The sequence below is a fragment of the Anabrus simplex genome, chromosome 1 (assembly GCF_040414725.1).
Source record: "Anabrus simplex isolate iqAnaSimp1 chromosome 1, ASM4041472v1, whole genome shotgun sequence".
Taxonomy (NCBI): Eukaryota; Metazoa; Arthropoda; class Insecta; order Orthoptera; family Tettigoniidae; genus Anabrus; species Anabrus simplex.
Genome location: NC_090265.1, coordinates 1561511486 through 1561532084, shown reverse-complemented (window position 1 = coordinate 1561532084; position 20599 = coordinate 1561511486). Strand labels below are relative to the sequence as shown.

The 20599-nt window shown below is 41.6% G+C and overlaps 1 protein-coding gene across 3 annotated transcripts in view; it reads right to left on the bottom strand.

Annotated features, from left to right (window-relative positions):
- Window positions 1-20599, bottom strand: part of LOC136880659 (uncharacterized) — a 332623-nt gene that overhangs the window by 187524 nt on the left and 124500 nt on the right. Inside the window, exon 2 of one of the 3 annotated variants that reach the window (XM_067153315.2) lies at window positions 3560-3661. The exons of 1 other annotated variant lie outside the window; for it this stretch is intronic. The gene's annotated coding sequence lies outside the window, so the exon portion shown is untranslated. The remainder of the gene's footprint in view (window positions 1-3559; window positions 3662-20599) is intronic. One more of the 3 variants, XM_067153317.2, reaches the window with a different exon arrangement.

The following is a 20599-nucleotide window of genomic DNA, read 5'->3' as shown; positions in this document are numbered from 1 at the left end:
TGTGTACCCTTTGTAATTGCAGTTGTAATGTCGTCGAGGAGAGATGAGTGCCAATAGAAGAGACGAAACCCCTCAACTAACAACAATAATCATTCAGTGTAATGTTATTGTTGATAACGCGCTTGAGGCATTATAGGTAATCACATTTTTGTTTTCTTCGGGTTCTGCAATATTCTGGCATGCGAGGCCTAGGTTATCAGCTCCTCCATCTTGTATGGTTCCCTTTCCCTCTTCGTTCTTCAAATTAGCATTCCTTTACGTTTTTCATCTCATTTCGACAATCATCTCCATTATCTTCCTGGTCGAAAGGAGCTCTGGACCATGCTCTTTCTCAACTTATAAAATAATTCACAACAAGAGCCACTGCCATAGCTCGTCACCATATTCCCACGCCGGCGACGATAGCCATTGGCGGATTAAAAAATTACAAATTGGAGAATATTTCGATTATTATATCTCGGACGATGAAAGAGTGTCCGGTATAAAAGAGTGGAAATTGGATTTTCTGTATTTGTCGTTATTTACACTTTCTTACGTAGAACTAATATTTCCGGAGATATTATTTTGTAAGTTGGTGGAAAATGTATTAATGCCGAATGTCTACATTATTACTCCTCGAACGGTAAAAACGCTTGGAATATAAAACATACAAGATCGGAAATTATATTTGCAACCTTTTACTATATACAGTAGAAATCGGAAATCCGAACTCCGCAGATCCGAAATTTCGGATAATCTGAATAGATTCCGTGACAAAGAAAGAAAAATTAAAATCCCATTTGCAATGTAAACAAAGAATTTAATCATAGTGCAGTAAAAAAATATTTTGAAACCAGAATTTAGTAGAATGGAATCTAAACACAGTGCAATATATTGTTAATCAAATACAATACAATGCAATGCAATTCAAGTTATAAATTAAAAATAACACAAAGTAAGTAGTTTCTTACAGTATTCTGAAATTTATTTTCTTTCCTTCTTAATCCGTTTACCCACCAGGGTTGGTTTTCCTCTCGGACTCAGCGAGAGATCTCACTTCTACAGCCTCAAAGGCATTGTCCTGGAGCGTAAGACTTTGGGTCGGAGGACACAACTGTTAAGGAGGACCAGTACCTCGTCCAGGCTACGCTGAACAGGGGCCTTGTGGAGGGATGGGAAGATTGGAAGGGATACACAAGGAGGAAGCAAGGAAGCGGCCGTGGCCTTAAGTTAGGGGCCAGCCCGGCATTTGTCTGGAGATGTGGGAAACCACGGAAAACCACTTCCAGGATGGCTGAGGTGGGAGTCGAAACCCCCTCTACTCAGTTGACCTCCCGAGGCTGAGTGGACTCCGTTCCAGCCCTCGTACCACTTTTCAAATTTCGTGGCAGAGCCGGGAATTGAACCCGGGCCTCCGGCGGTGGCAGCTAATCACACTATCCACGACACCACAGAGGCGGACTGGACTGTACTTACAAAACATAAAAAATGTAATTGTTGTATTTTGTTAATGCACTGTTTAACAAAAACAGTATTTTCCTCTCAATTTTTGTTAAACATACAAATTTGTATGAAAACGCAGTAACTTAACTCGAAATATTGGCAATTCCCTTTTGCGATAAACAACTAAACCTACTACCCTCGGCTTTCTAGACCGGGGCCTCTATCTCACCGTCAGAGAGCTCCTCAATTCTAATAACGTAGACTGAGTGCACCTCGAACCAGTCCTCAGATGCAAGTAAAAATCCCTGACCTGGCCTGGAATTGAACCCGGGGCCTCCGGGTAAGAGGCAGGATACGCTACCCCTACACATCGGGGCCGACTAACTGTATACTGTACCCATTCTAAATGCAGACTTACATGATTTTTCGAATAATCTGAACATTACGAATCCCAACAGACCACAACCCAAATTAATTCTGGATTTCCTGGTTTCTACGCGTCAGATTTTCGACACAGTTAACATTAACGGCGAAATTCGACATTTCCTGTGTTAGTCCCTGCTACGCAACGGGATACTAATGTAATCTGCAGGCCTTCGGGCCAGGGTGCGAAATCAGAAATAAATGGGGGGGGGGGACATAGGGCTTAACTACTAGTGTTCATTTCAGGCAGTATTTCGCGGGGGCGGAGTAAATTTCTCCTTAATTTAATTACCCCCTCCCCCGGACAAATGTAAATTGTAGATCTTTTTGTTTGAATTTTGTTGTTATAAGGAGAATGACAAACATTAGAACATTATTCCAATCACCTGAGAAGGTTTGAGAGACTCGTTTTCTTACGAAAGGCCAGGCGAGGTGAGATTTGTCCTGATTTATTGCTTTATTAGTGAAACCTTCCTCTACCAGGGCTAAATTTTGACTGAAAAAAAATTGTCGGTTTGTTCACTGCTTAAGTGAATATTGTCCTATTGGCTACTTATCGGAAACACAACCTCTCCAAGAAGTACAGGAGTGGTGTAGGCTCGAGCTACTTAGCGAAATGACAAAGGAGGAGAGCTTCAAGCAATTTATATTTTTTCCCGGGTTTCAGATGGACTTGTCAGAGTGAAACATGAATAATAGGCTGCAGGTCCGGATTGCCACTGCTGCGTTGTTTTATTGCTGAAGGTCTGTCAGTCAGTTGAATTATTGCTGATGTTTCCATAAAAGTATGTACAGTAAAAATCATTAATTTCAGTCAGAAATGGTAAAATCGTCGGTTGGGGGGGGGGGGGGGGGGGGAAATCCCTCCCTTCCCACCCCCTGCGATTTCGCACCCTGCTTCGGGCTGAGCAGCGGTCGCTTGTTACGCCAAGGCCCTTCAGCGCTGCAGTGCCATGGGGTTAGGTTTTTAACGGTATACTAATCACATTATATAATATTATAGCACTCCCAGGCTATCCTTCAACTTACATACTGCGTGTCCATATATTCTGTGTAACCGGGCGAGTTGGCCGTGCGCGTAGAGGCGCGCGGCTGTGAAGCTTGCATCCGGGAGATAGTAGGTTCGAATCCCACTATCGGCAGCCCTGAAAATGGTTTTCCGTGGTTTCCCATTTTCACACCAGGCAAATGCTGGGGCTGTACCTTAATTAAGGCCACGGCCGCTTCCTTCCAACTCCTAGGCCTTTCCTATCCCATCGTCGCCATAAAACCTATCTGTGTCGGTACGACGTAAAGCCCATAGCAAAAACAAAAAACAAAATATTCTGTGTAAATGGACTTTCCGTGGTGTAACACAGACAAAAACTGAACTGACTTTCGTGTACCTAACACGAGACAAAAACTGAGCATAAGGCAAATATTTGAAGTGAAGATACATTTATAATTGTATTTACATCCAGTAGATATCTAAAAAAATTAGTCATATATACGGAAACTCCCATGTTAATGTGCCGTTTCCTGGTGCCAGTGAAAAAGTTTCCACAGTTTAAAGAATTCAGTCACGGACCTCTTGGTACAAATGAACAATAGTGCATGATTCCACGTTATAGTTGTTGTTCTTTGGAGCAGAAGAAGTTGAGGAAAGCCATCCCGACCTCAAGTACATTGAGGCCAGCTTGTATTATCAAACAAAGAGATGTCTCAACATACTCACCGGAAATCCTCCTCCTACTGTTCGCTGTTTGGGTAAGTTCCCGCTGTTTTCACTTTCTGGGGTCAAAAGTCTACAGTAGCTTGCACCCTCATGCTCAGCAGGCTGGAACAAGGCAAACGGGACAAGCAATTAAACATCAAAGTAGATTTATGTACATTTATGCTAACGTCCTAAGTACAGAACATTTAAACTAAATAGCACTTATAACCTGATGTGCAATTTGAACAGAGTTAATTTCTTCCGTGCGATGATAAGTGCAATTAAGTTAGGATGAACCGTCTCCGAATAGAGAGAAGGTGGACTTACGTGCAGGAAATCTGACCTATACCCGTAGATCTTGTCCCAATTAACACCTGACTCCATCCACACCTTACTGCTTCTCTTTCTGCCTGGCTTGACGACAGTGAGAGTTCAAACCCACTACCTCCCGAATGCAAACTCACAGCTACGTGACTCAAATCTCTGTGGTTACAGTATATTAAATCCAGACCCAGAGTCATTTATTATGTACACAATCAATCAATCAATCAATCAATCAATCAATCAATCAATCAATCAATCAACTGCATTTAGGACATTCGCCCAAGTGGCAGATTCCCTATCTGTTGTTTTCCTAGCCCTTTCTTAAACGACTGCAAAGAATTTGGTAATTTATTGAACATCTTCCTTGCTAAATTATTCCAATCTCTAACTCCCCTACCTATAAACGAATATTTTCCCCAATTTGTCCTCTTGAATTCCAACTTTATCTTCATATGTTGATATTTGCTACTTTTTAAAACACCACTCAAACTTATTCGTCTACTAATGTCATTCCACGCCACCTCTCCACTGACAGCTCGGAACATACCGCTTAGTCGACCAGTTCGTCTCCTTTCTCCCAAGTCTTCCCAGTACAAACTTTGCGACATTTTCGTTACTCTACTCGTTTGTCGGAAATTGCCCAGAACAAATCGAGCTACTTTTCTTTGGATTCTTTCCAGTTCTCGAATCAAGTAATCCTGGCGAGGGTCCCATACACTGGAACCATACTCTAGTTGGGATCTTACCAGAGACTTAATGCTCTCTCCTTTACATCCTTACTAACTACAACCCCTAAATACCCTCATAATCATGTGCAGAGATCTGTACCCTTTATTTACAATCCTATTTATGTGATTACCCCAATTAAGATCTTTTAGTTTTCTTCCTAATGCTTCTTCTCAGTTTACGAGTTTTGAACCAAAGGTATTAACTATGAGGTTCGAACCGATCATCTCCCGAATGCAAGCTTACATCTACAGGGCCTGTACCGCGTAGTCAATTTACTCGATATTCCAATGAATTGCAATGATCAAGTGGTGTAGTTATGCTGATGAAGTATTTGACTGAATTCCGTACAGTAGTAATGGCGTCCCCCTTGTTTCCATCAGGATGGCGAGGACTATAACAAGAAGGCAGTGGAAGGCAGACAATATCCATTCGTAACAAAGACAGCGCGAGTGAAAGATCAAGTAAGTCTTGTGATGAGTCATGAGTTAGCAAGTGCCCTTGAACTTCCAAGGAATGGATCTCTCGTGTAAGTGCTCTTTCTGTCTCTATTTCGCTTTGACTAAGTCTTTTATAGGGAGTTGTGGAGAAATACAAAGTAAAAGTAATTGGACTGAATTAGTTCTTTCTTTCTTTCTTTCTCTGTTTACCCTCCAGGGTTGGTTTTCCCTCGGACTCAGCGAGGGATCGCACACCTCTACCGCCTTAGGGGCGGTGTCCTCAAGCGTAAGACTTTTGGTCGGGGAGATACAACTGGGGAAGGAGGGTCAGTACCTAGCCCAAGCGGCCCTTGTGGGGGGGGGGGGGAGGAAGATCAGAAGGGATAGACAAGGAAGAGGGAAAGAAGCGACCGTGGTCTTAAGTTAGGTGCCATCCCGGCATTTGCCTGGAGGAAAAGTGGAAAACCATGGAAAATCACTTCGAGACTTCGAGAATGGCTGAGGTGGTAATCGAACACCCCCTCCCAAAAACACACACACACACACACACACACACACACACACACACACACACACACGCGCGCGCGCGCGCCTACCTCAGTTAACCTCCCGGGGCTGAGTGGACTCCGTTCCAGCCCTCGTTCCACTTTTCAAATTTCGTGGTAGAGCCGGAAATCGAACCCCGAACTCCGGGGTTGGCAGCTAATCACCACTACACCACTGAATTAGTTACCTGAGAAATATTTTACCCAATTACAAGGACAAATTTCTTTTTCAACAAGTAATCAATAACATTGCCGCCTGGCTCCATGGCAAAATGATCAGAGTAGTGGCACTTCGGTTCAGCGGGCCCGGGTTCTATTCTGGACCAGGTCTAGGATTTTAACTTTGCCTGCTTAATTCCCTTAGCTCGGGGACTGTGTGTTTGTTCCTTAACATACATCTTCATTTACACGCAAAGTAGTATAATATACGGGTTCGGCCGCCACCGCCACCTCCGGCTCTCGGGAGAGGCCTCCTCCTCAGCCAGTGGCCTCCTCCTCCTCAGCCAGTGGCCTCCCAGTGGCCACCTCCTCCTCCTCCTCAGCCAGTGGCCTCCCAGTGGCCTCCTCCACCTCAGCCAGAGGCCTCTTCCAGTGCTGCCAACTTAACCTAACTAGCGCGAGATAAACAAAGCCACGTGCTTTTTGACAGACAACAACGCACCGCTAACCTCAGTACTGCCATCTTGACGGGCCTAAACCTCAGTAGTGCCAACTTAACCTCACAAGCTCGAGGTAAACAAAGCCACGTGCTTTTTGACAGCCACGTGCTTTTTGACAGATTTGTAAACAAAGCCACGTGCTTTTTGACAGACAACAACGCATCGCAAACCTCAGTACTGCCATCTTGACGGGCCTAAACCTCAGTAGTGCCAACTTAACCTAACTAGCATGAGGTAAACAAAGCCACGTGTTTTTTGACAGCCACGTGCTTTTTGACAGATTTGTAAACAAAGCCACGTGCTTTTTGACAGACAACAACGCATCGCTAACCTCAGTACTGCCATCTTGACGGACCTAAACCTTAGTGGTACCAACTTAACCTAACTAGCGAGAGGTAAACAAAGCCACGTGCTTTTTGACAGCCACATGCTTTTTGACAGCTGCCATCCGCCATCTTTGAGCACCGTGCTGCCCTCTTTCGTCACCTGTCATCGGCAGTGCTGCCATCTTGACGGGTCTAAACCTTAGTGCTACCAACTTAACCTAACTAGCGCGAGGTAAACAAAGCCACGTGCAGCCGTCATCCGCCATCTTTGAGCACAGTGCTGCCCTCTTTAGCTACTTACCTCTGAAATGTGGTGGCGGATAATTTGAAAAATGCTTTTTGACAGCAGCCATATTGCATCGCAAACCTCAGTGCTGCCCTCTTTAGCTAGATACCTGTGGTAGCAGACAATTCCACGTGACAGCAGCCATCTTTATTCAAGAGAGCACCGTGCTGCCCTCTATGTGGTGGCGGCAAATTGAAAAATTCCACGTGCTCTTGTTTGGAAACAAACTCACGTGCTTTTTTGACAGCTACCATCCACCATCTTTAATCAACAGAGCACAGTGCTGTACTCTTTAGCTAGATACCTTTGAAATGTGGTGGCGGCAATTTGAAAAATTCTATGTGCTCTTGTTGGGGAACAAAGCTACGTGCTTTTTCTGACAGCTGTCATCCGCCATCTTTAATCAATAGAGCACTGTGCTGCGGGCAATTTCGTTAGCTGTCATCCGCCATCTTTAATCCAGAGAGAACAGTGCTGCCCTCTATGTGGTGGCGGCAAATTCCACGTGCTCTTGTTTGAAAACATACTCACGTGCTTTTTTGACAGCTGTCATCCGCCATCTTTAATCCAGAGAGAACAGTGCTGCCCTCTATGTGGTGGCGGCAAATTGAAAAATTCCACGTGCTCTTGTTTGAAAACATACTCACGTGCTTTTTTGACAGCTGTCATCCGCCATCTTTAATCCAGAGAGAACAGTGCTGCCCTCTATGTGGTGGCGGTAAATTCCATGTGCTTTACAAACCTATGTGCTTTTCTGACAGCTGTCATCCGCCATCTTTAATCTAGAGAGAACAGTGCTGCACTCTATGTGGTGGCGGCAAATTCCACGTGCTTTACAAACCTATGCGCTTTTCTGTCATCCACCATCTTTAATCTAGAGAGAACAGTGCTGCACTCTATGCGGTGGCGGCAAATTCTACGTGCTTTACAAACCTATGCGCTTTTCTGTCATCCACCATCTTTAATCTAGAGAGAACAGTGCTGCACTCTATGTGGTGGCGGCAAATTCTACGTGCTCTTATTTGGAAACAAATTCTACTCGCTCTTCAGCTGTCATCTACCATCTTTAATCAAGAGAGCACCGTGCTGCCCTCTTTGTGGTGGCGGATAATTTGAAAAAATTCTTTTCGACAAGCAGCCATCTTTAATCCAGAGAGAACAGTGCTGCCCTCTTTAGCTACTTACCTTTGAGGTGGTTAATTTGAAAAATTCTTTTCGACAAGCTGCCATCTTTAATCCAGAGAGAACAGTGCTGCCCTCTTTAGCTACTTACCTTTGAGGCGGTTAATTTGAAAAATTCTAGCTGCCATCTTTAATGAAAAGGGCATCGTGGTGCTATCTTGCGGGTAATATTTTACGTCACAGCTGTCATCCACCATCTTGCATTGCTAACCTTAGTGCTGCCCTCTTTAGCTACTTACCTTTGACAAGCTGTCACCCGCCATATTGCATCGCAAACCTCAGTGCTGCACTCTATGTGGTGGCGGATAACTTGAAAAAATCTTTTTGACAAGCAGCCATCTTTAATCAACAGAGCACCGTGCTGCCATCTTTAGCTACCACCATCTTACATCGCTTACCTCGCTGCTGCACTCTATGTGATGGCGGTTAATTCGAACAAGTTTAATCACGCATCGGGTAAGCTAGAGTAAGCACGTGCTGTTGTGATGACATCATCATACATGTTTAGACTTGTCCGTTTTCTTAAGAGTAAGTCGATGTAAAGGAATGTGGTAGCGGTAAATTCGAACGAGTTTAAACATGCATCGGGAAAGCTAGAGTAAGCAAGTGCTGTTGTGATGACGTCATTGTGCATGTTTAGACCTGATCGTTTTTCTTAAGAGTAAGTCGGTGTAAAGCAATGCAATAAGTACAACATTTTTTGAATGCGATCAAATATTTATTTACAAATGTACTACAACAGTGTTCGTTTTTGCTGCTGACAAGGTTGGTGTGCTTCTTAACAACGTATGCTTCCGAAATGCCTCCTGCAACATTCAAATTAAACAAAGCATTTAGAAATATATTATACTAAGTATGTTATGCTTTACAGAGAAGATCATGTACTTCTTACCTTGCTGTTATTCCTTTTCGGAATCATCATCATCATCATGAAGTACTAGAGAAAGTTCATTCATACACTGTGTACAGTGTTCAATCCTCGGATTTGGTCCATCCCAATCATCATCACCATTTTCTCCTCGATGCTTGTAATGTCGCTCACAAGTTCTGCATAAAGCTACTTCGATTGACATCTTACTGTGTAGAGGAAGGATGTCCCAAAAATTATGTACGTAAGAGGCAGCGTACGTATATAAAAATCCTGGTGGTAAGTATTGAATAAGATGTTTCGGCATCGATGATCTACGTTTATAGAACATCTTAATAGCCTCACTCACTCGTGAAACATAAATAAGATGTTGCGTATGAGCATGCAAACAGCATGCACATTTACAGTTTTGTTCCATAGCGTACGATGTCGAAGCACACACTAATGAAAATGATAAAGATCTATTCTTATTTATAGTCTCGTAACAATATTCGTTAGCGGATGGTAAGTAACATCACTCATATGAATAAGAAGACAATAGGCTGCTGTGTTAGCAGGAATGTTTTCAGATGTTTCAAATTCTAAACGAATATCAACTGGAGATTCTTTTATAGATTCTTCATGATAAGAGCAGTCTATAACTACAATCGGTGCTTTATTTTTAAATTCTTGAGGTGTAAATAGCGGACGATCTTCTTTCTGATAATACGATGATTGAAATTTACAAAACATGTCATAGAGCATCCCAAACTTATTTTTCTCAAAGTTAATGTCGATGTTTTCGTAGGGATACGTAATTCCATTGAGATATAGTCTAACGTGTCTTAATTTGCAGTGATCAAACAGTGAGCTATCTTTTTCGTGATTGAATTTACGATTAGTTTGAAATCCAAAAATAATGTACAAGGGCTTCTCAGTAAAACGTGATGTTTTAACTGCCCAGCTATGCTTGTTTGTAGGTGGTAACACAGGATATTCATGCAGCTCCCAACTTCTAAAACGTATAGGTAATGGTGTATCATTTTCTACAATCTTGAGCAATCGAAGTTTTTCACGATCAGATAAGGTTACATGTGGGATCCGCCACAGTATACGATGCAGTGTTATTTTCGATTCTACAGGTGTTTCTACTGCTTTAAGAGAATTGTAATCACTTCGATCACGGATTAGAATAAGCTCTTGTTTTACGTTGATTATAATACGTGTAAAGTCTTCTGCGAATCCAAAAATATGTTTCAGTGATAACATACCCGTAAAAGTTCCATCCTCATTAATCATCCAGTTGTTAGTAGATTTTGGACACCATCCAGCCATCCGCAAAAGATTACTTTCTTCATCACAGAAAGAAGGGTAGAGTTTCATTGCGCTTGTAATACCAACATTCTTCGTTCGATCTATTTCAACATTATTTACTTCATATCGCGCTTCAGAAAAGAGAAAAGCTAGAGCATGGTTGTTTAGTTGTGAAGTGCTTGGTCCACTTCCATCAGACTTTTCTAATCGTCCTTCAATATAGAGGTAGCTTTCGTGTGGTAAGGTGTAAACATCTTGTTGATTAATAATAAAATGAATTTCATCATTGTTATTTAATCCAAACGTAAAAGGTTGATAAGAATGAAGCTCACTTCGTACTACACCTTCACGACTTTCTACTGTATTCGTAATGTCTAGCATTTCTTCCATTCTGTTGTAGTAGTGTATATCCTAAATCTTGGAGTATCTGCTTATGGGTATCTGTTAACTCGATGAGTCTCTGCACACATGTAGTATGCCTTCGGAATGTACACCGTGTTTTATAGATGGTTTTCATACTGGTTTAAGATGTAGTTTGTAAGCTACGTACGCGTGCTGATCTAAATGAATAAGCTGATTATGTTTATTTACAAGTCTAAGAGTAATGTTGCTAATGTGTTTTACAGACACAGGATGATAAAGAACTACTGCTGGTTTCTCACAAATAGTATATCCACGTTCCTCTGTAACAATAAAGTCGTGCAGGACGTGCGAAGGTTGTAGATTACTATTCAAGTCTGTAATAATATTACAAGTAATGTTCACATTATAATCATCGAAGAGTTTTATAGGTTGATCAGACTCGTAACGTACGTTCGGTAGGAGCTCCCTCGATGAAAATCCAAGCAGTGGTCCAATCGAATCAGGTTGTGATTTGAAGTCAATCTTAAATGATGATTCAATAACACATTTGTGCGTAATGTTGCTTATAGTGATTGAGAACTTGTAATTATGATTACTAAAACTATCTTCCCCAAACTGATCAATTAACGTACTTTCAATATAGTCGTGAATATCATCTACTGTATAACTACCTGAGGGTAGTGTTAGCACATACTCATCGTAATAGAACTTGTTTAAACCATCACGCACATTATAGATTTTATTGTAGCTTTCAAACGATACTAGTCCAAGACTATGCGGCTGATAACTAAGTTCGATTGGTGGATTAAAATAGACGGTTGTTTCAGGTCCTTCTCCACGTACAGCAAACGTTCTTTCACTGTTCGTCATCACGCATACACTAATGCACTTTCTCTACTGTCTGGGTTTGATATAAGAACATAAGACATAATCGTCCGCACATGCGTGTATTAAAGTTTTGCACACGGTTTTTATTGTAAACAATGTCTGCACTGCTTCCGAAATAACGTATGAGCTCAAAAGGAGGAGGTAAATCTCCATAGCTATCAAAATACCATACTTTAGATTTACGTTTTACATAAGCAACGTAATGAGTTCCAGGTCCACGACTGTCGTCCAAGTTAATTACGGCACTTTCACGTTCACGTGGACGTGCTGGTAGTTGATCACGCATATACACTCCTCGAAAATAATGAATTCCTAGTTGTTTAGCAAACGTAAAAACTTCATCATGCGTTAGAGCTCGATATGGCAGTGCATTCAGTAGACGTTTTTTGGAGAAATGTAGATACCAAGCCCTTTCTTGTATGGCGCTAGCTTCATGTTCACACCTTTGCCTCGTAACGCAATTGCCTCCATCGTCTTGTTATGACGTTCACTCTCTTTCAACTGTTGTTTCGCTTCTTCTACAGCTTTGACAGTTCTCGCTACAGCACTAGCACCACCTAGCAATGACCCTAAAGCTGCTAAGCCAGCAAACAGCGCAGGAAGAAATCCTCCTCGTTTTGGTACAGGAATAATTCGCGCACGTTTACTAAATATTGCTCTGCACTTTGGAGAAATTCTCGCTCTTGCTGCGCGTAACGCCTTAGTAATAGCTACACGAGGATTGTATTCCCCTCGAATAGCTTTTTGCGCAGCCTTTATAACATCTTTCCATCCAACAGTTTTTACTTTCTTCTTCTTCTTCATGTCGTTTGGATATCGTTGTTTCACCATGCTGGACACGACTTTACTAGTCAAGAGCAAATCATAAACTAACCGTTGCCTCTTGTTTCGTTTAATATATATATATTACTATTACGTACTTTATGATTCAGTTATCATGAAGATTATAAAGCAGCAAGACACGCTACCTGTTACCGACATTGTACCACATCTCTTACCTAGTTCTAGTACAACTACAAGAAAACGTCATGGAACGTTGTTTCCTTTTACTGTGCGATGTATTATATCAGGTCCGTCGGGATGCGGTAAAACAAATCTTTTACTCACACTTATTACTTCTGTAAATGGTATACGCTTCGAGAATATTTACGTTTTCGCAAAGTCACTCTATCAGCCGCTATATACTATTCTACAAACTGTAATGCACGATCTAGTTAAAGATGGAATAAGATATTTTAAATTTAATTCACATGAGCAAGTACCATCACCAGACGATGTGCTTCCTAATTCTCTAATGATCTTTGATGATGTCGCAACAGAACAGCAAAACGTTATTCGTGCATTCTTTAGTATGGGTCGACATAAATATGTTGATTGCATCTATTTGTGCCAAACCTATTCTCGTGTGCCCAAGCAGTTGATACGCGACAACGCAAATGTTATTGTGCTTTTTCGGCAAGATGAGCGCAACATGCGACATGTGTATAACGATCATGTTAACACTGATATGACATTCGATGACTTTAAACGTATGTGTGCTAAATGTTGGTCATTACACCGTTACAGCTTTTTAGTTATTGATAAAGAAAGTGATGTACAGCATGGACGATATCGCATGGGTTTCGATCATTTTATATGCATTAACACAGAATTACAGTAACTACTTGATTAAAAACCACCATCATGTTAACATCTAGCAAGGAGATCACAAAACATATCATCCAAGCTCGAAACAATATTCGACGGAAATTTAAAGAGCTTAAACGTATTCAAGCAGACACGGATATATTTTTAAAAACACAACTAAGTACACCACTCAAAGAAATTTTTAATTCTACTTCATTACCGCAGTCTACTTCAAGTTTTGCTTCTATGCAAACATCATATCATAAAGAGAAGCATGAAGAAGAAAAGCATGAAGAAGATACGGAAGAGAAGAAGCAGGATGTAGATCAAGAAGAGGAAGATAAGGAAGAAGAAGAACTTAATGATGCATCACCATCTAAGCGTGTTGAGTTTTTAACTACAGATGTTATTGCAGAAACACCTACTACATCGACGCAAAATCTACCATCTTTGTCTGAGGTTATGATTACACCAGAATATCGCAATCAGTTTAGAACTTTTATTCAAGATACCTATGGATCTCTCTTTGCACCTTATATAGAAAAACTTTTTACAGGACAAACTGACACTACCTATGGTATTCGCTACGAAGATGACTGTTTCCGGATAGGAAATTCAAATGTTAAGATTAATAGCAACAAACTCATTGTAAAAGGTGTTACCTATAAACCTACGAAAGGACTCTTAGAACTTCTTTTCTCACGAATACCTGACAAGGATATAATTTTACAAGATGATCTTAAAAAGTATAAAGCAATACTTTTTGCTACCGATGCAACACGACGTAATTACAAGAGAACAGAAGCTGTAAATGCGAATAAGAGTTACAAGTATCGTGAGTTTATTTCTAAGCTGTTTCCGACTGCACGTAGTCTAGACGTTATCTACAAGCCTTTGTTGCCGTATGTGGATGTAAGATACTGGAATGACCCAAACTTACTCGTTGAACGATTACAACTTTTAAGAGCATCGCAAGAGGCTGGTCACACTGGTCACGGATCAGAAATTCTAGAAATAGAAAGAGAACTACGTTATGCCGGTATTATTTTATAATGGCTCGTCAAGAGAAGATCTCACCTGTAAAGGTAAACATCGCACATGAGTTACATAAACCAGCACGTCGCACCTACTGTCGCAGACGCGTTATTACACGAGAAAAAGATGATCTCTGGCAAGCAGACTTAGTAGAAATGATTCTATATGCTTCTAGTAATAAGGGCTATAAGTATCTACTTACTGTTATCGATGTGTACTCAAAGTTTGCTTTTGCACAACCCGTGCGTTCTAAAACAGCAGCTCAAGTTAAAGAAGCATTTAAACATATTGTTGAAGAATCGAAACGCTGCCCAAGGCTTCTTCAAACTGATCAAGGTAAAGAGTTTTACAACAAGGATTTTTCTTCTTACCTCAAGTTACTTGGCATTCAACACTACTCTACGTTCAGTAATCTCAAGGCAAGTGTTGTAGAACGCTTTAATCGTACACTCAAAACAATGATGTGGCGAGAATTTACAGCGCAAGGTTCATATCGTTGGATTGATCTGCTACCTAGACTTTTATCTACCTACAACGATACACCTCATCGCACTATCGGAACAAAGCCACGTCTTGTTACAAAGAATACACCTCGTCTAGATGCTATTCATCTTGTAATCAAAACAGCTGATCCACGTCGCTATCGCTTTAAAGAAGGTGATTTCGTTCGCATCAGCAAACACAAGTCTATCTTTGCAAAAGGATACACACCTAACTGGAGCACTGAAATTTTTCAAATCAGAAGTGTTAAGCTTACTAATCCAGTTACGTATTTACTTCGCGATCTCAGAGGACAGCCTATTGAAGGAGGATTCTACATCGAAGAACTGCAGAAAACAAAATATCCTGATCACTATTTAGTTGAACGTGTTATTCGACGTCGTGGTAATAAACTGTATGTTAAATGGCTTGGTTTTAATAACAGCTTTAATTCATGGATTAATAAAGAGGATGTACTTTAAATCTTATGTGTGTTTTCTTTTAATCCTCTACGTTTCCTTTCTTCTAAGTCACTAGGACATGCTGTAGGATTAAACAACACCTGTAATATGTTTTGACAATTCATATTTATTTTAGACTATATACATACATTTTTATCCTTTGTTCATGTTACGGTCTTTGTCACTCAGTTTTTCGTTTTATTGCACCAACAACGACAAGTGCTGCTATATTCTTCTGAGCAGCTAAAGCACTAGGTAATAACACATACACACACATACACAGCATAACTTTACGAAGCAGATTTTAACAGCTACACTCTATGCAGGCAGCATGTAACTACGTATCAGGCGAACGTGTTCTAGGGCCGCAGGGGAGATGAAGCACGAAGAAAAGAAGATCAATCACTCTATTGATGAGTCCACGCCCAACATGCTTCCTCATCTTTCTCCCAGCACGTTTCTTCACCTTTTCCTTGTTTACTCTCTCCACAGCCATGATAAGTGTTTATAAGCGAAGACAACTCGTTAGTTTTAGGTCCGTGATACAGTTTAATTAGTTGACATGTACGGCACTGTCTCACAGAAGGTCTTCTAGCTAAACTCACGTGTTCATGATGTAAACTACACGTTTGAAGCTCTGACAAAACAGGATCTTGAGTCCACTCACGAGGCACCTTATCCCAAATCTTCTTTACAGCATTCGCAGCTACATTGACCAAAAATGCCTTTGGTAATGCATTTAACTCTTCTTCAGTAAAAGTGTTTAGTTTCTTTTTGCATGCATAAAACTTTACGATCGCCTTTTCAACTGCGTTACACTTAGTATCTGTTAGAAATGACATGATGTCTTTACTCTACAAATGTTTCTTTTACACTAAGGTTATTTCGACACTGCACTTTACATATGTTGTTCACTTCCCGACATGCACTGCGACACAACCAATCAAAGAGCATGCATACATGTTGTAAAGACTGTTTAGTTGTTTCTCTACTATGCTCTTTCGGAAGAGTTTTAAATGATGGGCACCCCAATTCATGCATGTCGATAACTTCACATGATGATGGTAGAAAATCACGCAACCATTCTTTCTTTTCACAACCCTTTAAAAGAACAAGATCTGCTCTTGACAAATGTGCATTCATCATTAAAGGTAGAAAACGATAAGGTATTCCTTTTTCTTCCCACTTCAAACCTAAATTGTTTTCAATCTACTGAGTCTGCTTTTTATCTTCATCTGTTTGCAAACAGTAAGGGAACGGTGGACTAAATACTAAACTAACAAGTTTTGGTGCCCACAACACACAGCAATCTAACACAGCCACCTCTTTAAACACAAACTTGTTTCCGTTTACTTTAAAGCCTTGCACATCAACTATTAATGTTTTCGTCATGTTTGCACTCCACACTCTATCACTGTTTCCCGAAGACTAAAGCTTTTAGTCAACGAACGGGTTTAAACATGCATGATAACGTCATCACTGCAGCACGTGCTTACTCTAGCTTACCCGATGCGTGATTAAACTTGTTCGAATTAACCGCCATCACATAGAGTGCAGCAGCGAGGTAAGCGATGTAAGATGGTGGTAGCTAAAGATGGCAGCACGGTGCTCTGTTGATTAAAGATGGCTGCTTGTCAAAAAGATTTTTTCAAGTTATCCGCCACCACATAGAGTGCAGCACTGAGGTTTGCGATGCAATATGGCGGGTGACAGCTTGTCAAAGGTAAGTAGCTAAAGAGGGCAGCACTAAGGTTAGCAATGCAAGATGGTGGATGACAGCTGTGACGTAAAATATTACCCGCAAGATAGCACCACGATGCCCTTTTCATTAAAGATGGCAGCTAGAATTTTTCAAATTAACCGCCTCAAAGGTAAGTAGCTAAAGAGGGCAGCACTGTTCTCTCTGGATTAAAGATGGCAGCTTGTCGAAAAGAATTTTTCAAATTAACCACCTCAAAGGTAAGTAGCTAAAGAGGGCAGCACTGTTCTCTCTGGATTAAAGATGGCTGCTTGTCGAAAAGAATTTTTTCAAATTATCCGCCACCACAAAGAGGGCAGCACGGTGCTCTCTTGATTAAAGATGGTAGATGACAGCTGAAGAGCGAGTAGAATTTGTTTCCAAATAAGAGCACGTAGAATTTGCCGCCACCACATAGAGTGCAGCACTGTTCTCTCTAGATTAAAGATGGTGGATGACAGAAAAGCGCATAGGTTTGTAAAGCACGTAGAATTTGCCGCCACCGCATAGAGTGCAACACTGTTCTCTCTAGATTAAAGATGGTGGATGACAGAAAAGCGCATAGGTTTGTAAAGCACGTGGAATTTGCCGCCACCACATAGAGTGCAGCACTGTTCTCTCTAGATTAAAGATGGCGGATGACAGCTGTCAGAAAAGCACATAGGTTTGTAAAGCACATGGAATTTACCGCCACCACATAGAGTGCAGCACTGTTCTCTCTGGATTAAAGATGGCGGATGACAGCTGTCAAAAAAGCACGTGAGTATGTTTTCAAACAAGAGCACGTGGAATTTTTCAATTTGCCGCCACCACATAGAGGGCAGCACTGTTCTCTCTGGATTAAAGATGGCGGATGACAGCTGTCAAAAAAGCACGTGAGTATGTTTTCAAACAAGAGCACGTGGAATTTTTCAATTTGCCGCCACCACATAGAGGGCAGCACTGTTCTCTCTGGATTAAAGATGGCGGATGACAGCTGTCAAAAAAGCACGTGAGTATGTTTTCAAACAAGAGCACGTGGAATTTGCCGCCACCACATAGAGGGCAGCACTGTTCTCTCTGGATTAAAGATGGCGGATGACAGCTAACGAAATTGCCCGCAGCACAGTGCTCTATTGATTAAAGATGGCGGATGACAGCTGTCAGAAAAAGCACGTAGCTTTGTTCCCCAACAAGAGCACATAGAATTTTTCAAATTGCCGCCACCACATTTCAAAGGTATCTAGCTAAAGAGTACAGCACTGTGCTCTGTTGATTAAAGATGGTGGATGGTAGCTGTCAAAAAAGCACGTGAGTTTGTTTCCAAACAAGAGCACGTGGAATTTTTCAATTTGCCGCCACCACATAGAGGGCAGCACGGTGCTCTCTTGAATAAAGATGGCTGCTGTCACGTGGAATTGTCTGCTACCACAGGTATCTAGCTAAAGAGGGCAGCACTGAGGTTTGCGATGCAATATGGCTGCTGTCAAAAAGCATTTTTCAAATTATCCGCCACCACATTTCAGAGGTAAGTAGCTAAAGAGGGCAGCACTGTGCTCAAAGATGGCGGATGACGGCTGCACGTGGCTTTGTTTACCTCGCGCTAGTTAGGTTAAGTTGGTAGCACTAAGGTTTAGACCCGTCAAGATGGCAGCACTGCCGATGACAGGTGACGAAAGAGGGCAGCACGGTGCTCAAAGATGGCGGATGGCAGCTGTCAAAAAGCATGTGGCTGTCAAAAAGCACGTGGCTTTGTTTACCTCTCGCTAGTTAGGTTAAGTTGGTACCACTAAGGTTTAGGTCCGTCAAGATGGCAGTACTGAGGTTAGCGATGCGTTGTTGTCTGTCAAAAAGCACGTGGCTTTGTTTACAAATCTGTCAAAAAGCACGTGGCTGTCAAAAAACACGTGGCTTTGTTTACCTCATGCTAGTTAGGTTAAGTTGGCACTACTGAGGTTTAGGCCCGTCAAGATGGCAGTACTGAGGTTTGCGATGCGTTGTTGTCTGTCAAAAAGCACGTGGCTTTGTTTACAAATCTGTCAAAAAGCACGTGGCTGTCAAAAAGCACGTGGCTTTGTTTACCTCGAGCTTGTGAGGTTAAGTTGGCACTACTGAGGTTTAGGCCCGTCAAGATGGCAGTACTGAGGTTAGCGGTGCGTTGTTGTCTGTCAAAAAGCACGTGGCTTTGTTTATCTCGCGCTAGTTAGGTTAAGTTGGCAGCACTGGAAGAGGCCTCTGGCTGAGGTGGAGGAGGCCACTGGGAGGCCACTGGCTGAGGAGGAGGAGGAGGTGGCCACTGGGAGGCCACTGGCTGAGGAGGAGGAGGCCACTGGCTGAGGAGGAGGCCTCTCCCGAGAGCCGGAGGTGGCGGTGGCGGCCGAACCCGTATATTATACTACTACGCAACACATTATACTAAAAACCATTACAAAACACGCTATAGTGAGTACTTCCCTGTACACAGGATTGGCGTCAGGAGACCCAGTAGGCTAATTCTGTACACAGTGCCGACCCCAGGAAATTGGGAAAAGGCCAGGAAAAAGAAGAATCACTAAATTACTTCATGGAAAAATACCAATATCATCTATTACTTTTTTTTTAGAATAGGCACATTTATCGGCTGTCATCGCTGAGACTAAATATATCTTGGAACTTTCCAAATAATTGCTCCCAAACGAAGTTGGGATTTCATTCTCGTATTCCCATTATTTTGAGGGTCAACTAAACCAAAGAGAGGAATGGAAATTCCGTAACTCCTTCGCCGCCACATATTTACAGTATTCCGGTTCCATTTTCGACCGAGTGCAAACACTTAGGCCCGGTTTCATCAACACATGTTAAATATATACTAACAAGTAGTTAGTTAATACGGAGTTAGAAATTTAACATCTTGTTAGGTTTCTTGCGTTTCATCAAACTTTTCTTGTGAAATGTTAACTAATCGACTGTTAACTCTCCCAATATTGCGAACTGGTGCGAATCAAGGAGGCAGTGGTACGAACATGCTGTTTTACAGCGCGCTCCGATGCGCTTCTTTTTTTTTAGCACAGCTGTAAAATATGGCGCGTGAAGTGAAACGGAATCTTAGTTCTAATTTTTCCTCCTTCGAAAAACAGTTGTTAATTGAGTTAGTAAATATATATAAGTTATTGAGTGCAAGCGCGCAGATGGCTTGGCGATAAAAGAAAAGGACGAGGCGCGGGAAAAGTCCGCGAGGGTTTCAATGGAGTAAACAGATACTTTTTTTTTAACGGATATCCGCTGTCACCTAACAAAATCACTTCGTTAATTGTCCCACTTCAAACTGTGTTCCGATATGGGAGTTATTAAATACTGTATTGTCGTGTGCAGAACCAGACCACCTAGCAAGTACATCCCTGATTTGGAGGTTAGGCTCGCTAATCACCTGAACATTAACATTAACAGAGAAATATCCCTTTCGATTACGATATATTTCGGCCCAATTGCCTCCAGGTGATTGGATTCGTACATGTGTGCAATCTATTGCACGTAGAACAAACACCAGGAAAACGGCTTATTTCATAGAAGTCGCGGATAATTTGCTGACGCTCTTCTACTGAAGGGAATGTTATATACCTCCTTCTCATGGATGCTATTGCTGCAGACACTCGACAAACAACTCTTAACAGTGGCTTTAGAAATTCCAGCATTGTCCCCGGCCATTATGTGAAAATAACCAGTAGCAAAAACTCGTAATATTATCAGTACCTGCACCATTGGAGAAAGAGGTAAGTTTCTCTTCGTAGGATATTCTAACATCACTTGAATTTCGTCAACAACCTTAGCAACGACTGTTTTCGATAACCTGTACCTATGAAGAA